This window comes from Zootoca vivipara, chromosome 9 (assembly GCF_965207765.1).
Source record: "Zootoca vivipara chromosome 9, rZooViv2.hap1.1, whole genome shotgun sequence".
Classification (NCBI taxonomy): Eukaryota; Metazoa; Chordata; class Lepidosauria; order Squamata; family Lacertidae; genus Zootoca; species Zootoca vivipara.
In genome coordinates, this window is record NC_142592.1 from 16052989 (window position 1) to 16074231 (window position 21243).

General features: G+C 44.9%; 1 protein-coding gene across 1 annotated transcript in view; it reads left to right on the forward strand.

Annotated features, from left to right (window-relative positions):
* The window catches only part of SLC13A1 (solute carrier family 13 member 1), an 83971-nt gene that overhangs the window by 1538 nt on the left and 61190 nt on the right, over positions 1-21243 (forward strand). The window lies entirely within an intron of this gene.

Sequence of the window (21243 nt, forward strand, 5' to 3'; positions counted from 1 at the left end):
ACAAAAAACAAACAGGAAACGGATGCTGAAAGGCAATTAAAATTTGGCTGAGCATATGCCTACATTGGTTCCGAAAGAGAAAACTACAAGGCCTGAAATTATTTTGATATAGATGTGTCTTTGGCAAACCCACTGCTGTTTTTCTAGAAAAAGAGGTGCCGGAACTTGCCATGAACGCCTCCCTTGTTCTCTTATAATGGCAAAGGAGCCCACCTGAGAGGTGCTGGAGCTAAATTCTGGTGAGTTCCGATGGAAAAAAATACCTGGGGAAACCCATGTCTAAGATGAAGGGGAGATGGGACTAAGCAAGCCTTAAATCAGAGATTACTGTGAGAATGGTGAACAGTGGCTATTGAGGAACAAATGCACCTGATAACAGCTTTTTTCTTTTTCTTTTGGTAGAATTAGTGGTTAGGTTAGGGAACTTGTGGCCTTCCAGGTATGTCGGATTCTTGTTCCTATCATTTCATTAAAAATAATAATTAGGTACATTTCTATACTGCTCCTTTTTATTTTAAGAAAAAAATTCCAAAGAGGTTTATAACCTACATCAAAGCATCAAATCAAACCATCTGAAATTTTTTAAAAATACAGAAGAAAATCAGATATAGAGCACAAATTCAAAGTGACATAATTAACAGGAAGCTAAAATGTTATCTTAAAGATTTCAAAATAAGACGTAACAAAGGAGGTAAAGCATAGAATACACATTTAACACAGTGAAGTTAACACAAGTAATTTTTTAATGTTTGATGTTTTACTATGTTTTATATATGCTGTAAGCTGCCCATAGCGGCTGGGGAAACCCAGCCAGATGGGCAGGGAATAATAATAATAATAATAATAATAATAATAATAATAATAATAATAATACTTACATTTGTTGTTTGTTGGCTTCCATCTCTCCTGGGAGACAATGGAAGAGTGCACATTTTGGGGTGAAGAAAAATTGTTGAAAAGTTGCAGCGCCATTTGTGGCTGTAGAGACCGGGGTCAAGTACAGAATACACATTAAATGCAACATAGTCCACACAAAAAAACTTATCAAATATTCAGGCCCGGCTCTAGGGGTAGTCTCGGTGGCGCAGGGTGCCAGGGTGCCAGGCCGGCAGGAGGGCACTGCGCGGCGGAAGCCATGCTGCGCGCTGCGCCCGCCCGCCCACCAGGGCAGGAGCCCCGGAGCGATCTCCGTGCCAGGGCGCCAGGGCGCCAGGGCGCCCAACCGGCTTGAGATGGCCCTGCAAATATTTCAAAATGAAACATTACTAAAGGAAGTCAACTATAAAAGACACATTTAAAACAGCATAATTAACAGGAGAATAACATATTATCTTAAACATAGAACATACCTGCTGCTGTTGCTGCTGCTGCCGCCAATGGTGGTTCATGGTGGGCAGTGGCTATGGAAGTTCGGACTCAAGGACCTGGGTTTACACCAAGAGATCTGCTACCTGGCAGAGTAGCAGAGGAAGTCCAAGGTGATGCTAAGTGTTGGACGTGGCATGCCACTATTTGTTTGTTTGCTTGCTTGCCTGCTTGCTGCCCATCTGACTAGGTTGCCCCAACCACTCTGGGCAGTTTCCAACCAATTAAAACACCCAACACAGTAAAACATCAACTATTAAAGGCTTCCTTATACAGGGCTGCCTTCAGATGTCTTCTAAAAGTTGTATGGTTCTTTGACATCTGATGGGAGGGCGTTCCACAGGGCAGGCATCACTACCAAGAAGGCTCTTTGCCTGGTTCCCCGTAACTTCACTTCTCGCAAGTGAACTGCCAGAAGGCCCTCGGAGGAGGACCTCAATGTCCGGGCTGAGCGATGGGGGTGGAGACGCAACTTTGGGCATACAGGGATACCTTTCACAGATACATCTCCTATTTCAACAACTCTGTACATTTCCCTTCCCTTCTCAACCACAGGACATACCACTAGCATGTCCGTTGCTCCACTCACTTGTTCCCCTGGTCCCCCGCCCATCACTGCCACTCAGCCCCCAAACGGTTGCACAGAAGGGCTGAAAAAGGTCCTGCAGCTCTGATACGACTATAACCATGCAGCGTAACCATCTAGCGTATCCGCTAGAAATGCAGGAGCAAAATAATTCAACGGGGAAAAGCCAGCAGTCAGCTCAATAAAAGATGAAAGGGCGGCTTTAGCAGCAACACTCATGTAACCCTCCAAGCTAAATAATAAGCAAGGCTACCACTTTCCGACATCAATGACCCATCGTGTCACAAACCTTTCCTTTCTTTTAAATCTATTTTTCATTGAGGAGTAAGCATTCTCTTCTCCAGCATTAGAGGTTCAGTACAGAAGAGAGTGAACAACTCCTAGTTTCCCCTTTTACTGTAGTTACACAGTTAATAAGTTGGAGGGCAGCTTTAAAGCTTAGCATGCCTTGGCAGTTAAAGGTTTTGGCCATGAAAGTGATATTGAATTTGTACTGTTCTACTAGGACTGAGTCTTCTGAGTTCTTTAGTATGGAAGCTGACAAAAGGAAGGGGTGGAAACCAACTGGGGAGAGGGTAGAAGTGGTGTGTCCCCCCCCCTCCTTTTTGGAAATGCAGTCTTTTCAAATAATTCATAGGAAAAGCTTTGAATTGAAATACAGCAGGGTTTCCCAAACTTGGGTCTCCAGCTGCTTTTGGACTACAATTCCCATCATTGCTGGCCACCGGTTCTACTAGCTAGGGATGATGGGAGTTGTAGTCCAACAACAGCTGGAGACCCAAGTTTGGGAAACCTTGAAATACAATGTTAGTTAAAATACAATGGACTGGATTTAATAGTGTCGATAATGTAATGAATTGCTCTTCAGTTATAGATGAAATCCTTTAGTGGAAATCCCTCTTTGTGTTATGAAATACAGTAATCCCTCCTCTTAGACACATTTGACTTTCAGGATTTCAACCATACGTGGTCGAAGGTGGGGTGGTCAAAATTGTACGAGTCAAGTCGCAAACGAGTCAGAGAGCTTGAAAGCCCACTTGAGGTTACCTGGTACAAACAGAGTTTTTTAGTCCTCTGCCTTGCTTGCCAGGCAAGGCCTGTTCAGTGCATCAGCTCTGGAAGTCCTTGTGAGATCTAATGGGACAATTTGACTTCACCAGAGATCTCACACCTTCTAGAGCCTGTGCACCAAGCAGATCTAGACCCATCAAAGCAAGGCTTTTTGTGCCTGCTAACCCAAGCAGCTCTAGAATAATAATAATAAAAGCTTATTTAAGCTTTTAAGCCTTGCTTGCTGGGACAGTGTCATGGACTTGTTAGATGCAGAGGATTGGTTGGAGGAACCAATTGGTGAACCACCAAAGGATGAAGGCACAGAGCCCAGGGATTGGTGGTGGGGCAATGCTAAATGGTCAGAGGAAGAAGGATGGGAAGAGGAAGTGCCAGAAGCTGAAGAGGTAACATGGCTTAGTGAGCTGGGAGAGTCTGTGGCAGAGAGAAGTCCAGAATCAGAGGCAGAAGCTGAGGCAGGACGTAGGTTGGAGGGAAGTAATGAGGCAGAGTTGAGTCAGGCTGGTGAAGCAGCAAGCTCCCCTCCCCCCGTGACTCCCAGAATCAGGAGAGGCATGAAATAGGAGGCACAAAGACAGGCACATGGGTGTGTTTGTACATGTTGAAAATATTATTTAAATTAATGCAAATATTTAAAATGACATTTAGGAAAATCACTATTTACTGGAAGGAAGACAACAAAGAAACAGGATGACCAAGATGCTTCCTGTCTACCATTTGGTCTGGGGATGGTGCTGATTATTGGGCTACAGTTGCACATCTGTGCTAGTGATCTTGCTTACATCCCTGTTAGGCCTTTGGTTCCAATAGCTCAGGAGTGTCCAAGCTGGTGCATTCCAGATAGTTTGGATTACAGGCCCTGTCAGCCCTGCTTGGCAAAAGCTGCAATAAATGGTGTGTGTAAGTAAGTAAGTAAGTAAGTAAGTAAGTAAGTAAGTAAGTAAATTGTTTTGATAACCCTCCACAGTAACAGAATAAATTGGGGGGTCAAATACAATGTCACCTTTTGTATATCCACATTTTTGTGTCTACCTCCAGCTCTTGGGACAAAAGCTGAGGTAATCCGAACCTTGTTGATAGAAGTGAGAGTGCTGCTAAGATACACACTCTATCTTCTATACCAGGCATGTCCAACAGGTAGATCGTGATCTACAGGTAGATCACTGTTTGTCTGCGGTAGATCACTGGTAGATAATTGGCTCCCCCCAAGGAAGCTGAACAACTGTGGCTCACCTTAAAAAAGCTCAGCATTTTACCTCCTCCCTGAAAAAACTCATAGAATCATAGAGTTGGAAGAGACCACAAGGGCCATCCAGTCCAACCCCCTGCCAAGCAGGAAACACCACCAAAGCATTCCTGACATATGCCTGTCAAGCCTCCGCTTAAAGACCTCCAAAGAAGGAGACTCCACCACACTTCTTGGTAGCAAATTCCACTGCCAAACAGCTCTTATTGTCAGGAAGTTCTTCCTAATGTTTAGGTGGAATCTTCTTTCTTGTAGTTTGAATCCATTGCTCCGTGTCCGCTTCTCTGGAGCAGCAGAAAACAACCTTTCTCCCTCCTCTATATGACATCCTTTTATATATTTGAACATGGCTATCATATCACCCCTCAACAACTTTGACCCCCACCCCCCCAAGGCCTTCCTCCTTCCTTAAAAAAAGCTCAACAACTTTGACCTGAACCCCCCAAAAGGGGGTAGATCCCTGCCAGTTTTTAACTCTGTGAGTAGATCGCAATCTCTTGGGAGTTGGCCACCCCTGTTCTATACTTCCTTATTATATTACGGAAAGAAGTTGCAAATAATTCCTATGCTTCCTGGAAGGGAAGAAAGGGGAGAAAGAGGAGAGAAATTATGCTGATACTTGAAATATCAAGAAGTTGCTTCTCTTTTCATGAAGTTCAGGCCATCTGTCAGTGTCCAAGTAAGCTATAAATGTGGTTTGATGAGATGTCTGGTGCAGTCCACAGATGATTCAGACAGATGAACCAGGAAAGTAATTTGGTTCTTAGTGATGTGAAGCTGAGGCTGCGTATAGACGGAAGAATGGGAAGATAACATTGAACTGGCATCGCGAGCAGCCAGAATCAGAAAGCAGGGAAGGAAATCACCCACCAGTGTAAATCTGTGATGGGAGAAATTGCACCAGTCAAAGTTACATTGCCATTAAAGGTGAAGGTGCCTTGCTTTGAATTCAACAAGTCTATTTAAAGAATGTGCCAGAAAACCCAATGTATTAAGGGAAGCACGAAAAGAGTCAAAGGAGTTTTTGAACAGTATTCCAAGTTCTGGAAAATGCAAAGTAATCCGAATACCGCACAGGGAGAGTCCCATTATCTTACCATATACTGGTTTGCCATTCTGGTTGCTATCAAATGTACCAATGCAGCTCCATGGTAGAGCATATTCCTTGCACAGAAAGAGTCCTCAGTTAGACTCCTGGCATATCCAGGTATGGCTGAGGTAGGACCCCCCCCCATGAAACCCTGGAGAACTGTTGCCAGTCTGAATGTAAATACAGTGGTACCTCGACTTACGAAGGCGATCCGTTCCGCGGCGCTCTTCGTAGTCGAAAACTTTGTAAGTCGTAGTGTCCATTTTGCGCACGCGCAGACCGCACGCGCAGCGAAAATACTTCCGGGTTAGCGGACTTCAGAAGTCAAAACCTTCGTAAGTTGAGGCATTCGTAAGTTGAGGTACCACTGTAATACTGAACCAACAGTTTGACTCCATATCTCCAGGTTATGAGTTCAAGCCCCATGTTGGGCAAAAGATTCCTGCACTGCAGGGGATTAGACTAGATGACCCTCATGATCCGTTCCAACTCTGCAATTCTAGAATTCTAGGATTCTAAGGCAGCGTCCTACGTTCCTAGAGTTGCTGCATTTCACAATTCAAGAAGACAGGAAATATTTCCATGTATGTGACAACAGCAGCACAGATGCTATTAGCCCAGAGATGGAAAGAAGACAAAGTCTCTACCAGAGAGGAATGGCAAATTAAGCTGTTAGACTACGCCAAAATGGCAAAACTGACTGAAAAGCTCAGGGACCAAGAATACAAAAATTTCAAGAAAGAATGGGGGAAATTAGATTATATTTAGGAGACCACTGTAAGCAGATGAAAACATTAGCAGGATTTTAATCTCACTTGTAATGTTACAAATACTATGGACAATATGGATAGATAAAAAAATATAGACTATGAAATAATATGCAGTTGAAAACGTTGACATTAGAACCCATGGAGGGGATGGGGGGAAGTCTCGAGAAATATCTTTATATGGATATGTATTTGGTTTTCTTATAAATTTATCTCTGTAAAATCAAATACAAACTATTTTTTTAAAAAGAAGAAGACAGGAAATAGACAGTGCAGACTACCCAGGCTGTTGGAGAGATTGGATGCCAAAAACAGCCTTGTTTCTTTTCCCTGTTGTGGAAAAGATGCCTTCTACTGAAAATTGTTGTAGTTTAGTCATGTCCGACTCTTCGTGACCCCATGAAGATTAGCTCAACCATAGATACATTGCTGAAGCGGTAACACCATGTACTTCTAGATGGCTTAGAAACTTTTGGTCTGAAATCAAAACATCAGAAACGGTATGGGAACATAATGAGACATAGTTACAATAATGGGTAGGAATAGCTTATCCACTGAGCTTTGTAGTACAAATTAATCCATCTCTAAGATAAGGTGGGAATGCGCAAGAATTCAGATACTTGCTCAAAGTGAAGGAGCCTTTGAGTGCTTTCCAGGTGAAAAAGTGCTGAAGGCTTCAAAGGCATTCCAAAGGTGGAGACTTTGACCACAATCTGAGTTTGCAGGCCACCTCTGCCACCACCTTCCGCTTTCAGTACCCAAACTTATCCTGAGGGGTTGGGAGGAAGCACTAGAAGTAGCAGAAGAGGAGGCCAATCCGTGAATCTGGGATTATCTAAGGAAGCTGAACGGCGGGAGACTCAAGACAGATTCAAAGGAAGAGCTTCTTCATAAAACACATAATTAAACTATAGCATTTGTTACCTCAAGGTGTAGCGATGGCCGCCATCTTGGACAACTTTAAATGGTTAGTCAAATTCATGAAGGATAAGGCTTTCAATGGCTGCATGTTACCTCCAGCGTCTCTCTGAATAAAACTTGCTAAGGTACGTGATCGGGAGAATGCTATCAGGCTCTTGTCTTGTGGGTTTTGGGTAGGCCCCCATTTGGCCACTGGGGGAACAGAATGCTTTCCTAGATGGACCTTAGGTCTGATCTAGCAGGTTTCCTCTTATAAAATCACTTTCAGATGTTTTATAGGAAGCAATTCATAAATTCATAAATTCATAAATAAATAAATAAATAAATAAATAATATTCTCGTATCTTTTTCTCACTGGGCCTTTTCTTGCCTGGAAGAAGAGGTAAGCCATAGTCTCAGGCCTCAATGGAGCATCTTTGTCTACCAGGGATTGAGATTAGGACTACTGGTTGATGCTCCATCCATCATTTATGCCAGGAAGAAAGCCCTGGAGAAAAAGGATGCATGATAGCACATCAATTTTCTGCCAGGAATTTTATAACTGGTTGTCCTTGTCCAAGTCTCTGGTTGAGCCCTGAGACTGTACACTACTTCGTCTTCCCCCTTTTTTTTTTGAACTCTGTGAGTAGATCGCAGTCTTTTGGGAGTTGGCCACCCCTGGCCTAGATGAACTCTGTTGCGTTTTTACTTTTGTGAGTTGAGAACCCACCACCTGCTTGGGGAAATAAAGACACAAGGACACAATGTATTATAGTTAATGGGCGGAAAAGGCCACAACTTTATTGGTTACAGCATGTGAGTGGTATTGGCTTAGGCATTGGATCAGACAGACTAGATGACTCCCCCCGCTCAGCGTGGAGTCATCAAAGGTTAGCAACCAGAAGGTGGAGCCTGTTGATGCAAATACAACTGAAAGCTCCCCCTGATGCCAGCGGTGTCAGGAGTATGGGCAGGAGTCAGGCTCTGGGGCCTGTAGTGCTTTGCAGGACTGGGGCCTGCCTCAGCTTGTGCTGGAGAAGCAAGGCGTGGCCACACAGGTGAAGACCTCAGCTAGTGCTGGAGAGGCAAGGAGTAGTCACCCAGGTGAGACCACTTGAGATCTCACTGCACCTGGTGGCAGGAGCTGGGAGGGATAAAAGCCCAGCATTTCCCTTCAGCTCTTTGCCACAGCAACGCTATCCCTGCCTGGTTGCATCTGGCCTCCTGCTCCTTGGACCCTTGCCTTGCTGCCGCCTTGCTTCTTGTTCCTGGATCCTTCACCTTGCTCCTTGGACCCTTGCTTCGCCTTCGCCTTGCTCTTGCCCCGTGGACCTTCGCCTTGCTTCTTGTTCCTGGATCCTTCGCCTTGCTCCTTGGACCCTTGCTTCGCCTTTGCCTTGCTCTTGCCCCGTGGACCTTCGCCTTGCTTCTTGTTCCTGGATCCTTCGCCTTGCTTCTTGCTCCTTGGACCCTTGCTTCGCCTTCGCCTTGCTCTTGCCCCGTGGACCTTCGCCTTGCTTCTTGTTCCTGGATCCTTCGCCTTGCTTCTTGCTCCTTGGACCCTTGCTTCGCCTTCGCCTTGCTTCGTGCCCCATGGACCTTCGCCTCTGCCTTGCTCCTCGACCCTGCTTCTTCACCACCATCTTGCCTCTGGTCCTGACGCCCGCCGACCGGACCGTGACAGTGGGGGTCGTGCCATGGCCCTAGCCACCAGCAGGGCATCGGACAGGATTCACGACCACCGGATTCCTTTAACGGAATACCCTAAAGATGGAGGGGTAAGCGATGGCCTGAACCTTGGCCCCTCCGACACATCATGGATATACCAATGCCTAACCGCCACCCGAGCCAAAAGGCTCGCCATCAAATACCCTCAAAGCTGCAACCAATCTCTAAGGCTTTTGATGATATCTGTTAACCAAATGTCATTGCCAATATCGGAGAAGTGGACACCATCCTTACAAAACAGAGCAATGTCACTGATCCTGATGTCAGCGTGCTCAATCACGAGGCCATTTTGAGAACGTAGCTTACGAGCCACAAACAGGATTCAGAAGTTTCCTGGTTTTGTCGACAGCAACAGGGGAATGACTGCCCTGCCAGACCCTTCTCTTCAGCAGGGAGGACCAACACAGCGTTGTGTCAGGAAATAGAAGCGCAAGTTCATCTAAGTCCATCTTTATGTGTAGCAGCAAGTCCAAACTTTTCCTGACAGCCAGATCATTTTCACCAAGTTGCATTATCAAAAGGTCTGGAGGTCTAAAACCTGGTGCAAAACGGAGGCTGAGGTCTGCCACGGCTGCAATAAGTGCCGCTAAACCCCGCCCCCGAGCCAGCCCTCTTGGCTGGCTACCGGAGGCGTGGCGCGGCAGCGAGGGCGGGTAGGCAAGGGGCCAAAACGCCCCCTTGTCTACACGGGAGCAGCTTCCACTCTCAACCCCTCCCCTCCGTGAAGAGGAGAGACTTTGTGAATAAAAGCTGATTGCAATTCACGTCTCGAGTCCTCTTCCTGACCTGTAGGTGAACTTGCATTCCTGACATGTTCTTGGCATTGGAACAGAGGATGCAACAGCCATTTGTGGGCATTGCCTTTATCTTGCTCACAAGTATTTGAGCGGGAGCGGCTAACATATGTGAGGATGTTCCCGCCTGAATATTCACAACCCCCCTAAGGTAAGTATGCCTGTTCCCACACCAATGTAATGGTCCCTACAAAACCCAACAATGTCTCAGGGCCACCTCTGCGCACTGCCCTCCATGATCTCCAAGTAATGCATTTAGAATCAAACGTGTTTCATATATCCTTTGGCTATGAGGCCGCTGGTTCTTTGCCACACACGGCAAAACACTTGCTATTGACTTTAGCGAGCACCTGCTCCTCTCCCTTATGCAAGATCAGGTGGCAGAACAGCAGTCCACTGGAAGCTGAAGCATAAACAGTTATGTTAATATTTCTGGCTGCTTCACCCCCCCTTTCCTCTTTTTGATGATCTAAGGGCTTAGAGTGGCCTAAGAGCTTAAGAGTCTGTCGCTCCAAAGTCACCAGGGGACACAGAGCAGGCAGGAGAGCTGCCTAAGTACCCTTTATACTCCCTTCACACAGGGATAAAGCTGCTTGGTTGCTTGGGAAATAAAGGTCAAAAAGTTTAAGTTGTGTTATTTCAGACATTTCCATGGCAACGGGCTCGAACAAACGGGGCCTGAAAGCAAAACTGAGGCATTATTTTAAACACAATATTAATGGTCCCCCCCCATTTGCAGTGTAATGATGTCCCTCTTTCAAGAATGTGCTCATTGTTGCAGCATTTGGCTTTCAGATTCTGGGCTTCAGTCTTAAATCCTGCAGCCCATGGGTCCAGCAACAGTCCCAGATTTACAGAAGCCATCCCGGTTTCTGATTTGATCCCGGAATGTCCCGCTTTTCCTTAGGACACCCCTATTTTCACTGAAGAAATGGTGGAGGATATGGAATAGGATGTCCCTATTTTCATCTGAGAAATGTTGGAGGGTTTGGCCAAAACCAACTTTCTTCCTCCCCAATCTAGTGTCCTCCAGACTACAAAACTCCTACCTTCCCTCGCCATTGGTCATGATAGGTGGAGCTGCTTTGGAGTTCTGTTCCTAAACATATCCCACCAGGTGGTGGAAGCTCATTGGATGGGACAATCACTACTGAGGAGAATGTAGCACCGTGTTGGTGAGAAGTTATTAGTTTCTGGACATTTCTGTTGAAATAAGCTGTGCCCAGCCTAGACAGCAAGCTCAGAATCTGAGATCTTGACCAAACAATATGAAAGGCTAGCAGAACTTCTCCACCCTCCAAGCTCCAATTTGCACCCAATCCAGCCTTCTGAATGGCTGAAGGTGTGGCAAAACAAACCTTCCTAAATTAGGTCAGCTTTAGCCCCGAACATGCTGTCTGCAACTTTTTGTAACTTACTCCTCCAGACCTGTGCTTCCTCCAAAGTCTTGGCCTATCTTCCCCCGTATTTTTGTTTGTTTCCCTTTTTAACATAAATTACTTGTTGATCCTACTTCAACCATTGTCACCTGGAAATAATCTAATCTCTACAATGGCAGAGGAGAAGCATGGCAAAACTGAGATGGCCGTGGACAGGGAGTTACAACTTGTTAGCCAACCTCTTGACATAACACCTCATGGAAAAAACTTTTACACTATTTCTACTAGGTGGCTAGGTTTAAACCTGCGTTGTTGTTGTTGTTGTTGTTGTTGCTGCTGCTGCTGCTGCTGCTGTTCCTGTTTCCTTTCTTTCAGTTTTCTTCTCTCTCTTAATAGTAGGTAAATTTAGAAAAACTGCACTAACTGAATATATCTAAGTAAATGAGTAATGGCAATCGATTTTCATTTTCTCCTTGACATCCTTGGTGACTGAGATGGGCAAATAGCACAACAATGTTTTTAAAATGTGCAGACATGCCAAAAAGCAAGCAGTTAGATCTTCTCCATTCTGATTCTCCTTCTTATCCCCCCCAAAAAAACCCTAATGTGTGAATTAGTCAATATAAACCGTGGCAATAACTTGAGTGGGAATAGATTATGGCAGCTTTCACCAACCTGGGACGGTCCAAATCCATGGTTCCCACAGAGGGGCAATTAGATTTTTATGGGGGGCATTTCGAGAATGAGTTATTAACAGTTAATGGCCTTTCTTCTTAGGCTTCTTCCACATGAATAGTTCATTTTTTTAAATAATAAAGACTATATGTCACAGGGGGGCGGGCATCAGGATTTTAGAGATGCTTAGGTGGGACTGTGGTCTAAACAACTGAGACTAGGGCTTGCCGATCAGAAGGTTGGCGGTTCGAATCCCCATGACAGGGTGAGCTCCTGTTGCTCTGTTCCAGCTCCTGCCAACCTAGCAGTCTGAAAGCACGTCAAGGTGCAAGTAGATAAATAGGTACTGCTACAGCTGGAAGGTAAATGGCATTTCCGTGTGCTGCTCTGGTTTTGCCAGAAGCGGTTTAGTCATGCTGGCCACATGACCTGGAAAAACTGTCTGCGGACAAACATTGGCTCCCTCGGCCAGTACAGTGGTACCTGGGTTTAAGTACACAATTGGTTCCGGAAGTCTGTACTTAACCTGAAGCGTACTTAACCTGAAGCGAACTTTCCCATTGAAAGTAATGAAAAGTGGATTAATCCGTTCCAGACAGGTCCACGGAGTACTCAACCTGAAGCGTACTTAACTTGAAGTATGAGTGTAATTGGTTCCGGAAGTCCGTACTTAACCTGAAGCGAACTTTCCCATTGAAAGTAATGGAAAGTGGATTAATCCATTCCAGATGGGACCGCAGAGTACTTAAACGGAAAGTACTCAAACTGAAGCATACTTAAACCGAGGAATGACTGTAAAGCAAGATGAGTGCCGCAACCCCAGAGTCGTTCGCAACTGGACTTCACTGCCAGGGGTCCTTTACCTTTAGATGGCTCATGGCCCAAAAAAGGTTGGGAACCACTGGTCCAAATATTTCGGTCTGCAAGTAGTCGCCTCTTTCTGGGCTGATCCACTTCAGAATTTCAGTGGGGTTTGCATGATTGAGTATTTTTCTTTATAGTTTAAGAAAATAATTCCCTGAACACAGAACACTTGATAAAGGGGAAAGGGTTCCAATCTAACTCTCCCCCCTGCTATTTTTTTTAACACGCAGGGGTTGTTTTTTGCCCTTGAGTGAGCTTTCTATCATGCGAACCTTCAACTGCAGTCAAAAGTGGTGTGTTCCAGATAGAGCTTCACTATAACACCTGCTGTTTCTGAGATCTAAATCCCAAGGGCAGTTGGTCCTTCTCTAGCCCATACTGGGAAGTTCACACATTTTTGTTTTCTGTGTGGGCAACATACAGAGCATATGTCATGCTACTCTCATCTTAGGTAGGAATGAAACGGTACAACCATCTTGGTTTTGTTTTGTTTCTAAGTAGAAAAATCATTGTTTTCTGTTCTTGTCAGGAGATTCAAAAGGGGTCAGCCAAGGAAACCGAGATTTAAGGGATGGTGTAAAAGCATGCCTATTATGGGGAACTTAAACTTAGAAAAGGGACCCAGGTGGCGCTGTGGGTTAAACCACAAAGCCTAGGGCTTGCTGATCAGAAGGCCGGCAGTTGGAATCCCTGTGACGGGGTGAGCTCCCGTTGCTTGGTCCCAGCTCCTGCCAACCTAGCAGTTCGAAAGCAGGTCAAAATGCAAGTAGATAAATAGGAACCGCTACAGCGGGAAGGTAAACGGCGTTTCCGTGTGCTGCTCTGGTTTGCCAGAAGCGGCTTTGTCATGCTGGCCACATGACCTGGAAGCTATATGCCGGCTCCCTCGGCCAATAATGTGAGATGAGCGCGCAACCCCAGAGTCGGTCACGACTGGACCTAATGGTCAGGGGTCCCTTTACCTTTAAACTTAGAAAAACTCTTATTGCCCTTCTGGTGGGCTGAGAGGTTGGGGTGTAAAAAAAATGGATATAAGTGAAGCTAGCAAGCAGAGACGGTTGCTTGGGAATTCAAGAAAGCATTCAAAATCCCAGGAAGAAGCCAGGACACAGAGTGTTGCAGAGGCACCAGATTCCATGGATAAAAGAAGTTGAGCCAGAAGCTGTACTGCTATTAGACTAGGATGACCTGAAATTTCCTGGCTTAAGCAGGAAAGTGCCTAGATAGAAAAATGCATTTTTCTATGCTACTTTCATATCCAAATTGCTTATTAGAGTTAACTGTATGGAAAGTACCTTCTAATATTACGTTTCTTTCTTTCTTTTCCTTTTCTCTTGCTTTCTCAGAGTGGCGGGGAGAGGGGGGGGGGACCCGGCCAGATGGGCAGGGTATAAATAATATATTATTATTATTATTATTATTATTATTATTATTATTATTATTATTATTATTATTATTCTCTTTCTTCAGGTTTCTCCTTTCCTTGCCTTTTCTTCCTTCTGACTTTGTTCCCTCTTAGAACAAAGCAGCTATTTTATCTCAGTATATTATAAAAAAAAATCCTTCGTAATGGGAACGTGTTTTTGTACATCTTTGAATAAGTACCGATAAATACATTTTTTAAAAAGAAGAAGAAAAGGAAGTGCCTTCCATTCAAAGAAGAAGAATTGCAGATTTCTGTGAAATGGAATTCATCGGCAAAGTCATTGTCCTGAGATCTTGTGATATTAAGCCAATATCTCTAAAAAGAATGATTACCAAACTGAGTGGATGATACGGTCTTTGCTGGCTTCTGGTTACAGCAGCCAGGAAGTGCAACCTCAATATGATACCTTATTACCTGGTATTGGCAGTAGATATCTCAATCATAAAACCTGTATGTCAACTTTGACATTTTGACATTTTGCTGACCACTGTCAGTCGACATAATTAAGTTGAGCTACCAGGAACATTGATCCAACCCAATATGGCAGCTGACACGTCCCCAGCTATAATCCAGCTCTGAAATAAAAAAAGTTTTGGCTCAGGCTCTCCCTAACAGCAGATCCAATTAAACTAAGGGCTGAAAAATGTTCCACCAAGTTTATACCTTTTCTGAATTTTGCTCTGATTAAGGGAACATTATTCTGTTTCCTGTTTATTCATCCTTCTTTATTACCTTTTCCCTCATGTACTCCGGATTATTCAACACCTAAAGCCTCTAATGTGCTTATGTTGTTTATTCCCTTTAATTTGTTAAACGGTTCACTGCTTTTCAGGCAATGGATGTGAAAACTCAGTCAAAGCCACCCAAGGATTGCTGTGTATTGCTTCTTTCCCAGCAGAGACTGGATGGCCGGCCAGATCATAGAATTTTAGAGTTGGGAGGAACCCAAATGATCATCTAGTCCAGGGGTGGCCAACTCCCAAGAGACTGAGATCTACTCACAGAGTTAAAAACTGGCAGTGATCTACCCCCTTTTTGGGGTTCAGGTAAAAGTTGTTGAGCTTTTTTAGGGAGGAGGAAAGCCTGCTTTTTTGGGGGGGGGGTGTAGGGCTTTTCTTAAGGGAGCCAAAGCTCTTTTGCTTCTTTGGGGGGAGCCAGTGATCTACCAGTGATCTGCCACAGATGTCCAGTGATCTACCAGTAGATCTTGATCTACCTGTTGGATGTGCCTGATTCTAGTCCAACCCCCTGCAATGCAGGAATATGCAACTGCCTCGCATAGGGATCAAACCTGCAACATTGGCATTGCCAGCGCCACATTCTAACCAACCGAGCTATCCAGGCTGCCATGCGTCAGCTAGCTTTCTATCAGGTTTCTATTTCGTGACTGCTGTCACCATCTGCAGTGATCATGGAACCCAAGAAAGTAAAATCTCTCACTGCCTTCATTTCTTCCCTTTCTATTTGCCAGGAGGTGATGGGACCAGTGGCCATGATCTTAGTTTTTTTGATGTTGAGCTTCAGACCATATTTTGAACTCTCCTCTTTCACCCTCATTAAAAGGTTCTTTAATTCCTCCTCACTTTCTGCCATCAAGGTTGTGCCATCTGCATATCTGAGGTTGTTGATATTTCTTCCGGCAATCTTAATTCCGGCTTGGGATTCATCCAGTCCAGCCTTTCACATGATGAATTGTGCATATAAGTTAAATAAGGAGCACCTAGTTCCATTAAATAAAACTGCTCCCTGCTTATTTATTTAATGGAACTAGGTGCTGATACAGCCATGCCAAAGGCTGCCACCGAAAGTGACACAAACAGCCTTCATATGTTTTTCACATTTTGTGTCCTTTCCCCCCTCATTCAGCAGCAGGAGTATTGAAAAAAACCATTTCAACTTTCCCCGTGCTTTTATAATTTCCCAATTGCCTTCTGCGCATCAAGATGGGCAGTATCAAAACATACCTCGTAGCTCATGTTTTGTTTTGTTTTCCTAGCTTAAGGCATTCCTCATACGATACGGTTCAGTGTACTATATCAGATAATGAATGAAACAGGGAATGAAAGAGCATTTTATCTGGAAAGATCGCAGACATTGTTCAAGTGCGTGGAACATTTCTCTTGACCCATGAGAAAAAAAAGGAGGCTGTGCAAACTGTCGTCGATTTAGCTCTGGCAGCCGCAAATCTATTTTTTTTCTCCTTTTGTCTGTTTAGTACAGAAATGTGCTTGGATGGTGGCTGTTGAGTGAAATATGTAGAAAATTTCCTTATATTTTTAAAGAATTGTTTTTTAGCTGTACTTTTAGATTGGCCATCTGCATGGATTCATATACAGTGGCACCTTGGGTTAAGAACTTAATTCATTCCGGAGGTCCGTTCTTTACCTGAAACTGTTCTTAACCTGAGGTACCACTTTAGCTAATGGGGCCTCCTGTGGCCGCTGTGCCGCAGCCATGCGATTTCTGTTCTCATCCTGAAGCAAAGTTCTTAACCCGAGGTACTATTTCTGGGTTAGCGGAGTCTGTAACCTGAAGCGTCTGTAACCCGAGGTACCACTGTATTTCTTTTGTCAGGCCTCGGAGACAGGCCACACCAAAACCTGATTCCAACACAGGTGAGAAGAGAGCCAAGCCTGATCGGCAGCATCTCCTAAAGAGATTGAAGGAAGTAGCAAACTCAAATGGTTGGATTTTACAGGGCCAGGGTTGCCAGTACCTCCAACGGCACCCACAAAAGAAAAGATCCCCTCAAAAATCCACGAGAGCCTGCTTTCTCTTCCTGCTCGGTTTCTGTTTGACCAGACTCAGCCTCTCCTACATTGAATTATGACCCTTAAAACATGGCAGATGACACCCCCCCCCCCTGGATGGGGCAGCTGATGAAGGGAGAGGAATGCCCACACTTTTTGTGGTTCCCATCTCTTTCCCTGCTCTTTCCGATGTGGCAGCCATTTTGTGTTACACAACACACACTCCATGGCAGCCATTTTGTGACTGGCACCTACAGGGGTGCCAACTTTTATAAAATAATATTGGGGGGGGCAGGTAAATGTCATCCTGCATAATGTGGCACGCACACACCATTTGAATGGCAATGCCCGTCAACTGGCGGGTGTAGCCCCCTTAAATATTTTATGAGTGACGACATCAAAGGGACCTCAGCCCCTAGGCGTTGGTTCCTATGGGCGCTCGTGGTGATTTTATTCAAAATTCCAGCTGTGGCAACTGGTCCCAAATGGTTGGTGACCCCTGTATATAATAGGGTCAGGTTGGTTCTGATACTGGTGATCTGCCAGTATGCAGGCTGGGGTATCAGTGGGCCGTATTCTGCTTTGCCATCACCTTTGCACTGCAGCACTTAAGCAGCATTTATGCTGTGAAACAGGGCAGCTATTTCACAACCCCCCACCCCACCCCCAGTAAGTCTGTTGCATTTTCATTTCTGGGAAGATGCGGTTTGACTGTTGGAGCAGGAATTGTCAGAGGAGGCTGTCTGGTGCGCTGGGTGTTAAAAAGTAATTTGACCACTGTCAGAGGCAGCTCTTTGGCCGTAAAGCTTGTTTAAAGTTCATCTAAGTGTGGCAAATATTCCTCTCTGCACTTTCATGGGTTTTGGAGAAGAAAGGGACACTGCAGTAATAAAATAGAAAACAAGATGTAAAGTCTAGCTTCCGCACCATAGCATTTTGTGAGCAAACAAGTCCTGGAATAAATAGGACGCGTTAACATCTCTTGCAGATTTTTGTCCCTGTTGCCGAGCATTTGTTTTCTTCAAAATTCAAATCACACTTTAGGCAGGGACATTTTGCCATGTGGGAGCTTAGAACTTTTACATCTCCATTTGATGCACATCTGTTGCGAAAATTGCAGGCAAGTACTTGGGAATGAGAAATGCAGAACAATTTTGGCCGTTTGTAAAAGCCGAAAACCAACTGGATTTAATTTTTGGCCTCTCTCTGCATTGCTGCACCCGGGAAACATCTGGTGTAGGAACCTGTGCCATTCTGGAAATGGGTGACAAGCTGATCAGCGCTATATCTCACTGGGCCATCACTTTAACACCTTGCAGAAGAAAATAGCCTAATCGCGATGGCCATCTGAAAAACAAACAATCAGCTCTTGTGCCCTTTTGCTACCCTCTGATGAGGTCCAGCTCTCCTACCAACCTCTCTCAGGAAAGCAGATCTGGGCAGGCCTGTCTGAAGAATTCCTCAAGACCGGCACTAGCTGCATCCAGTTGATAATCTGAAATTTCGCACCCTACAAGTGTCCCAATTTTTCCAGGAACAGTCCCGGAATTACGAAAGCCACCCCAGCTTCTGATTTTATCTCGGAATGTCCTTATTTCCCCTGCCGGTGCCACTGCTACCTCAATTAGAGAAGAGGATGAGCTGGTGCTTATTCTGAACAGTGGCGGTGAGGGAGCACCCCGTTCCCTCTCCATGGTTGCTGCTGTTGCCTCCCCACATCCTTGGACAGCTCATGGAAGCTGCTGGAGAACAGGCAAGGAGGAGGCAAGGCTGCTGCCACAACCCCATGTGATGCACCAGCTCTGAGGGGCAGGCAGAGGGCAGGGTCACTCTGGCCGGGGGAAAAGGCAGAGCAGAGTGGAACATGAGGAGTCTTGATAAAAAAAAATTAAGGAAATGTTTTGTGAATCCATGCCTAATTTTGCCGCTTTCTAAAATATATTCATTGGTGTGTATTTTTCTTTTTCTAAATCTACCAAACCTGTCCTTAAAGACCTACATTGGCTCCCAGTACGTTTCTGAGCAAAATCTGAAGCGTTGGTGCTGACCTCTAAAGCCCTAAACCAGGCATCCCCAAACTTCGGCCCTCCAGATGTTTTGGACTACAATTCCCATCATCCCTGACCACTGGTCCTGTTAGCTAGGGATCATGGGAGTTGTAGGCCCAAACACCTGGAGGGCCGCAGTTTGGGGATGCCTGCCCTAAACGGCCTCGGCCCAATATACCTGAAGGAGTGTCTCCACCCCCATAATTCAGCCCGGACACTGAGATCCAGCTCCGAGGGCCTTCTGGTGGTTCCCTCACTGCGAAAAGCGAAATTACATGGAGCCAGGCAGAGGGCCTTCTCAGTAGTGGTGCCCGCCCTATGGAACACCCTCCCATCAGATGTGAAGGATACAAACAACTATCTGACTTTTAGAAGACATCTGAAGGGAGCTTTTAATGTTTGAAGTTTTGTTCTGTGTTAAGTGTTCTGTTGGGAGCTGCCCAGAGTGGCTGGGGAAACCCAGCCAGATGGGCGGGGTATACATAATCACAATTTTATTATTGAAATATAATCAGGATTATGGGGTTTTCTCAGAACAGTGGAGGGTGCTGAGTCCCTGACAGGAAATGTTCTGCAGGAGGTGTGTGTGGCGGCAGTAAATTCAGGGTCGAGTAGGGTCAGTTGGGGAGGGGAGAAATGTCCCTATTTTCAACTTTGGAATGTTGGAGGGTATGAAATTTGTCCATAGAAGAGCACGTTAAAATATATTCACAAATAGTTCCAAAAGTTAGTCTTGCTAAGCAGAGCTCCCTCTCAGATGTGCACATATCTTTTGACATTGATCTTTTCAGAGAGATGTTGGCGAGGTATGCTTGCTCTCACTTCCTGGATCTGTGAAATCTTGTAATTCCTACTACAGATGCTGTCCTTAATGTAAAATCCATTTAGGGGGGAAATATATATATATTAAGGTTGCAGGCGATTCCCAGCAATGAATCATGCTGAGAGTTCCTTGAGGTGCAGTTATCTTTATTGTTATGGAATAGAGGAGGACACACGTGAATTAAGTGGATTTTATTCTGGCCACTAAGGCCCCTTTTAATGGCTATATATATGTATGTATATATATATATATATATATATATATATATATATATATATATATATATATATACTGTATCTGCCAAGGCCATTAACACATCACATTGTAGTCTCTCTAGCTTTCTTAGAATTAATGAAGCGATTCTATGGAGGGTTGAAGATTGCTTGGTGGAGAAGCTGCCAATTCATAAGCCCGGCCAGCTCACACCAGCCAAGGTTTTTAAAGCATTGATTTAAGCCAAGCACATGAATGTGAAAATATAGTTTCTCCCAGTTTCTCATTTTGTTCTAGCCTTACATTAAGTTCCTCACATTTCTGCACCAGTCTTGGGGAGGGGGAATTTACATCCTCATGGAAATCTGCCAGGTTTTAGTGCACATTTTCCCCAATATAATAATAATAATAATAATAATAATAATAATAATAATAATAATAATTTATTATTTATACCCTGCCCATCTGGCTGGGCTTCCCCAGCCACTCTGGGCGGCTTCCAACAGAAAAATGAAATAAAATAATCTATTAAACATTAAAAGCCTCCCTAAACAGGGCTGCCTTCAGATGTCTTCTAAAAATCTGGTAGCTGTTTTTCTCTTTGACATCTGATGGGAGGACGTTCCACAGGGCGGGCGCCACCACCGAGAAGGCCCTCTGCCTGGTTCCCTGCAACTTGGCTTCTCGCAATGAGGGAACCGCCAGAAGGCCCTTGGCACTGGACCTCAGTGTCCAGGCAGAATGATGGGGGTGGAGATGCTCCTTCAGGTATACTGGACCGAGGCCATTTAGGGCTTTAAAGGTCAGCACTAACACTTTGAACTCTTCTCTGCTCGGAAACGTACTGGGAGCCAATGTAGATCTTTCAAAACTGGTGTTATGTGGTCTCGGCGGCCGCTCCCAGTCACCAGTCTAGCTGCCGCATTCTGGATTAGTTGTAGTTTCTGGGTCACCTTCAAAGGTAGCCCCACGTAGAGCGCATTGCAGTAGTCCAAGCGGGAGATAACTAGAGCATGCACCACTCTGGCGAGACAGTCTGCAGGCAGGTAGGGTCTCAGCCTGCGTACCAGATGGAGCTGATAGACAGCTGTCCTGGGCACAGAATTGACCTGCGCCTCCATGGACAGCTGTGAGTCACTGGTTCTGATTTAAAAGAGAGGTAGAGCTGGGCACATGCTAGTTAATGCAGTTTTGCCTGGTGTGCACATTTTTGCAAGTTATTTTCCCTAGGTGTTATTTTCATGAGTACTGTATATGCATTTTATTGGGTTGGAGTACTGCAAGCACCAAATTCAGAAGAGTGCAAGTTTCAAAGAATTGCTTCCGAAAGGTAGGTTCACATTAAAATCTGAACGGAACCAAATTTCTCCCACATCCATAGCATAGGTGCATCTAATGAAATTGGGTGGCCATCTGGCATAGATGTGTTAGCTGAGATTCCTGCATTGCAGCGGGTTGGTCTAGATGACTCTTGGGTACCTTCCAACTCTACGATTCAATAATAATAATAATAATAAT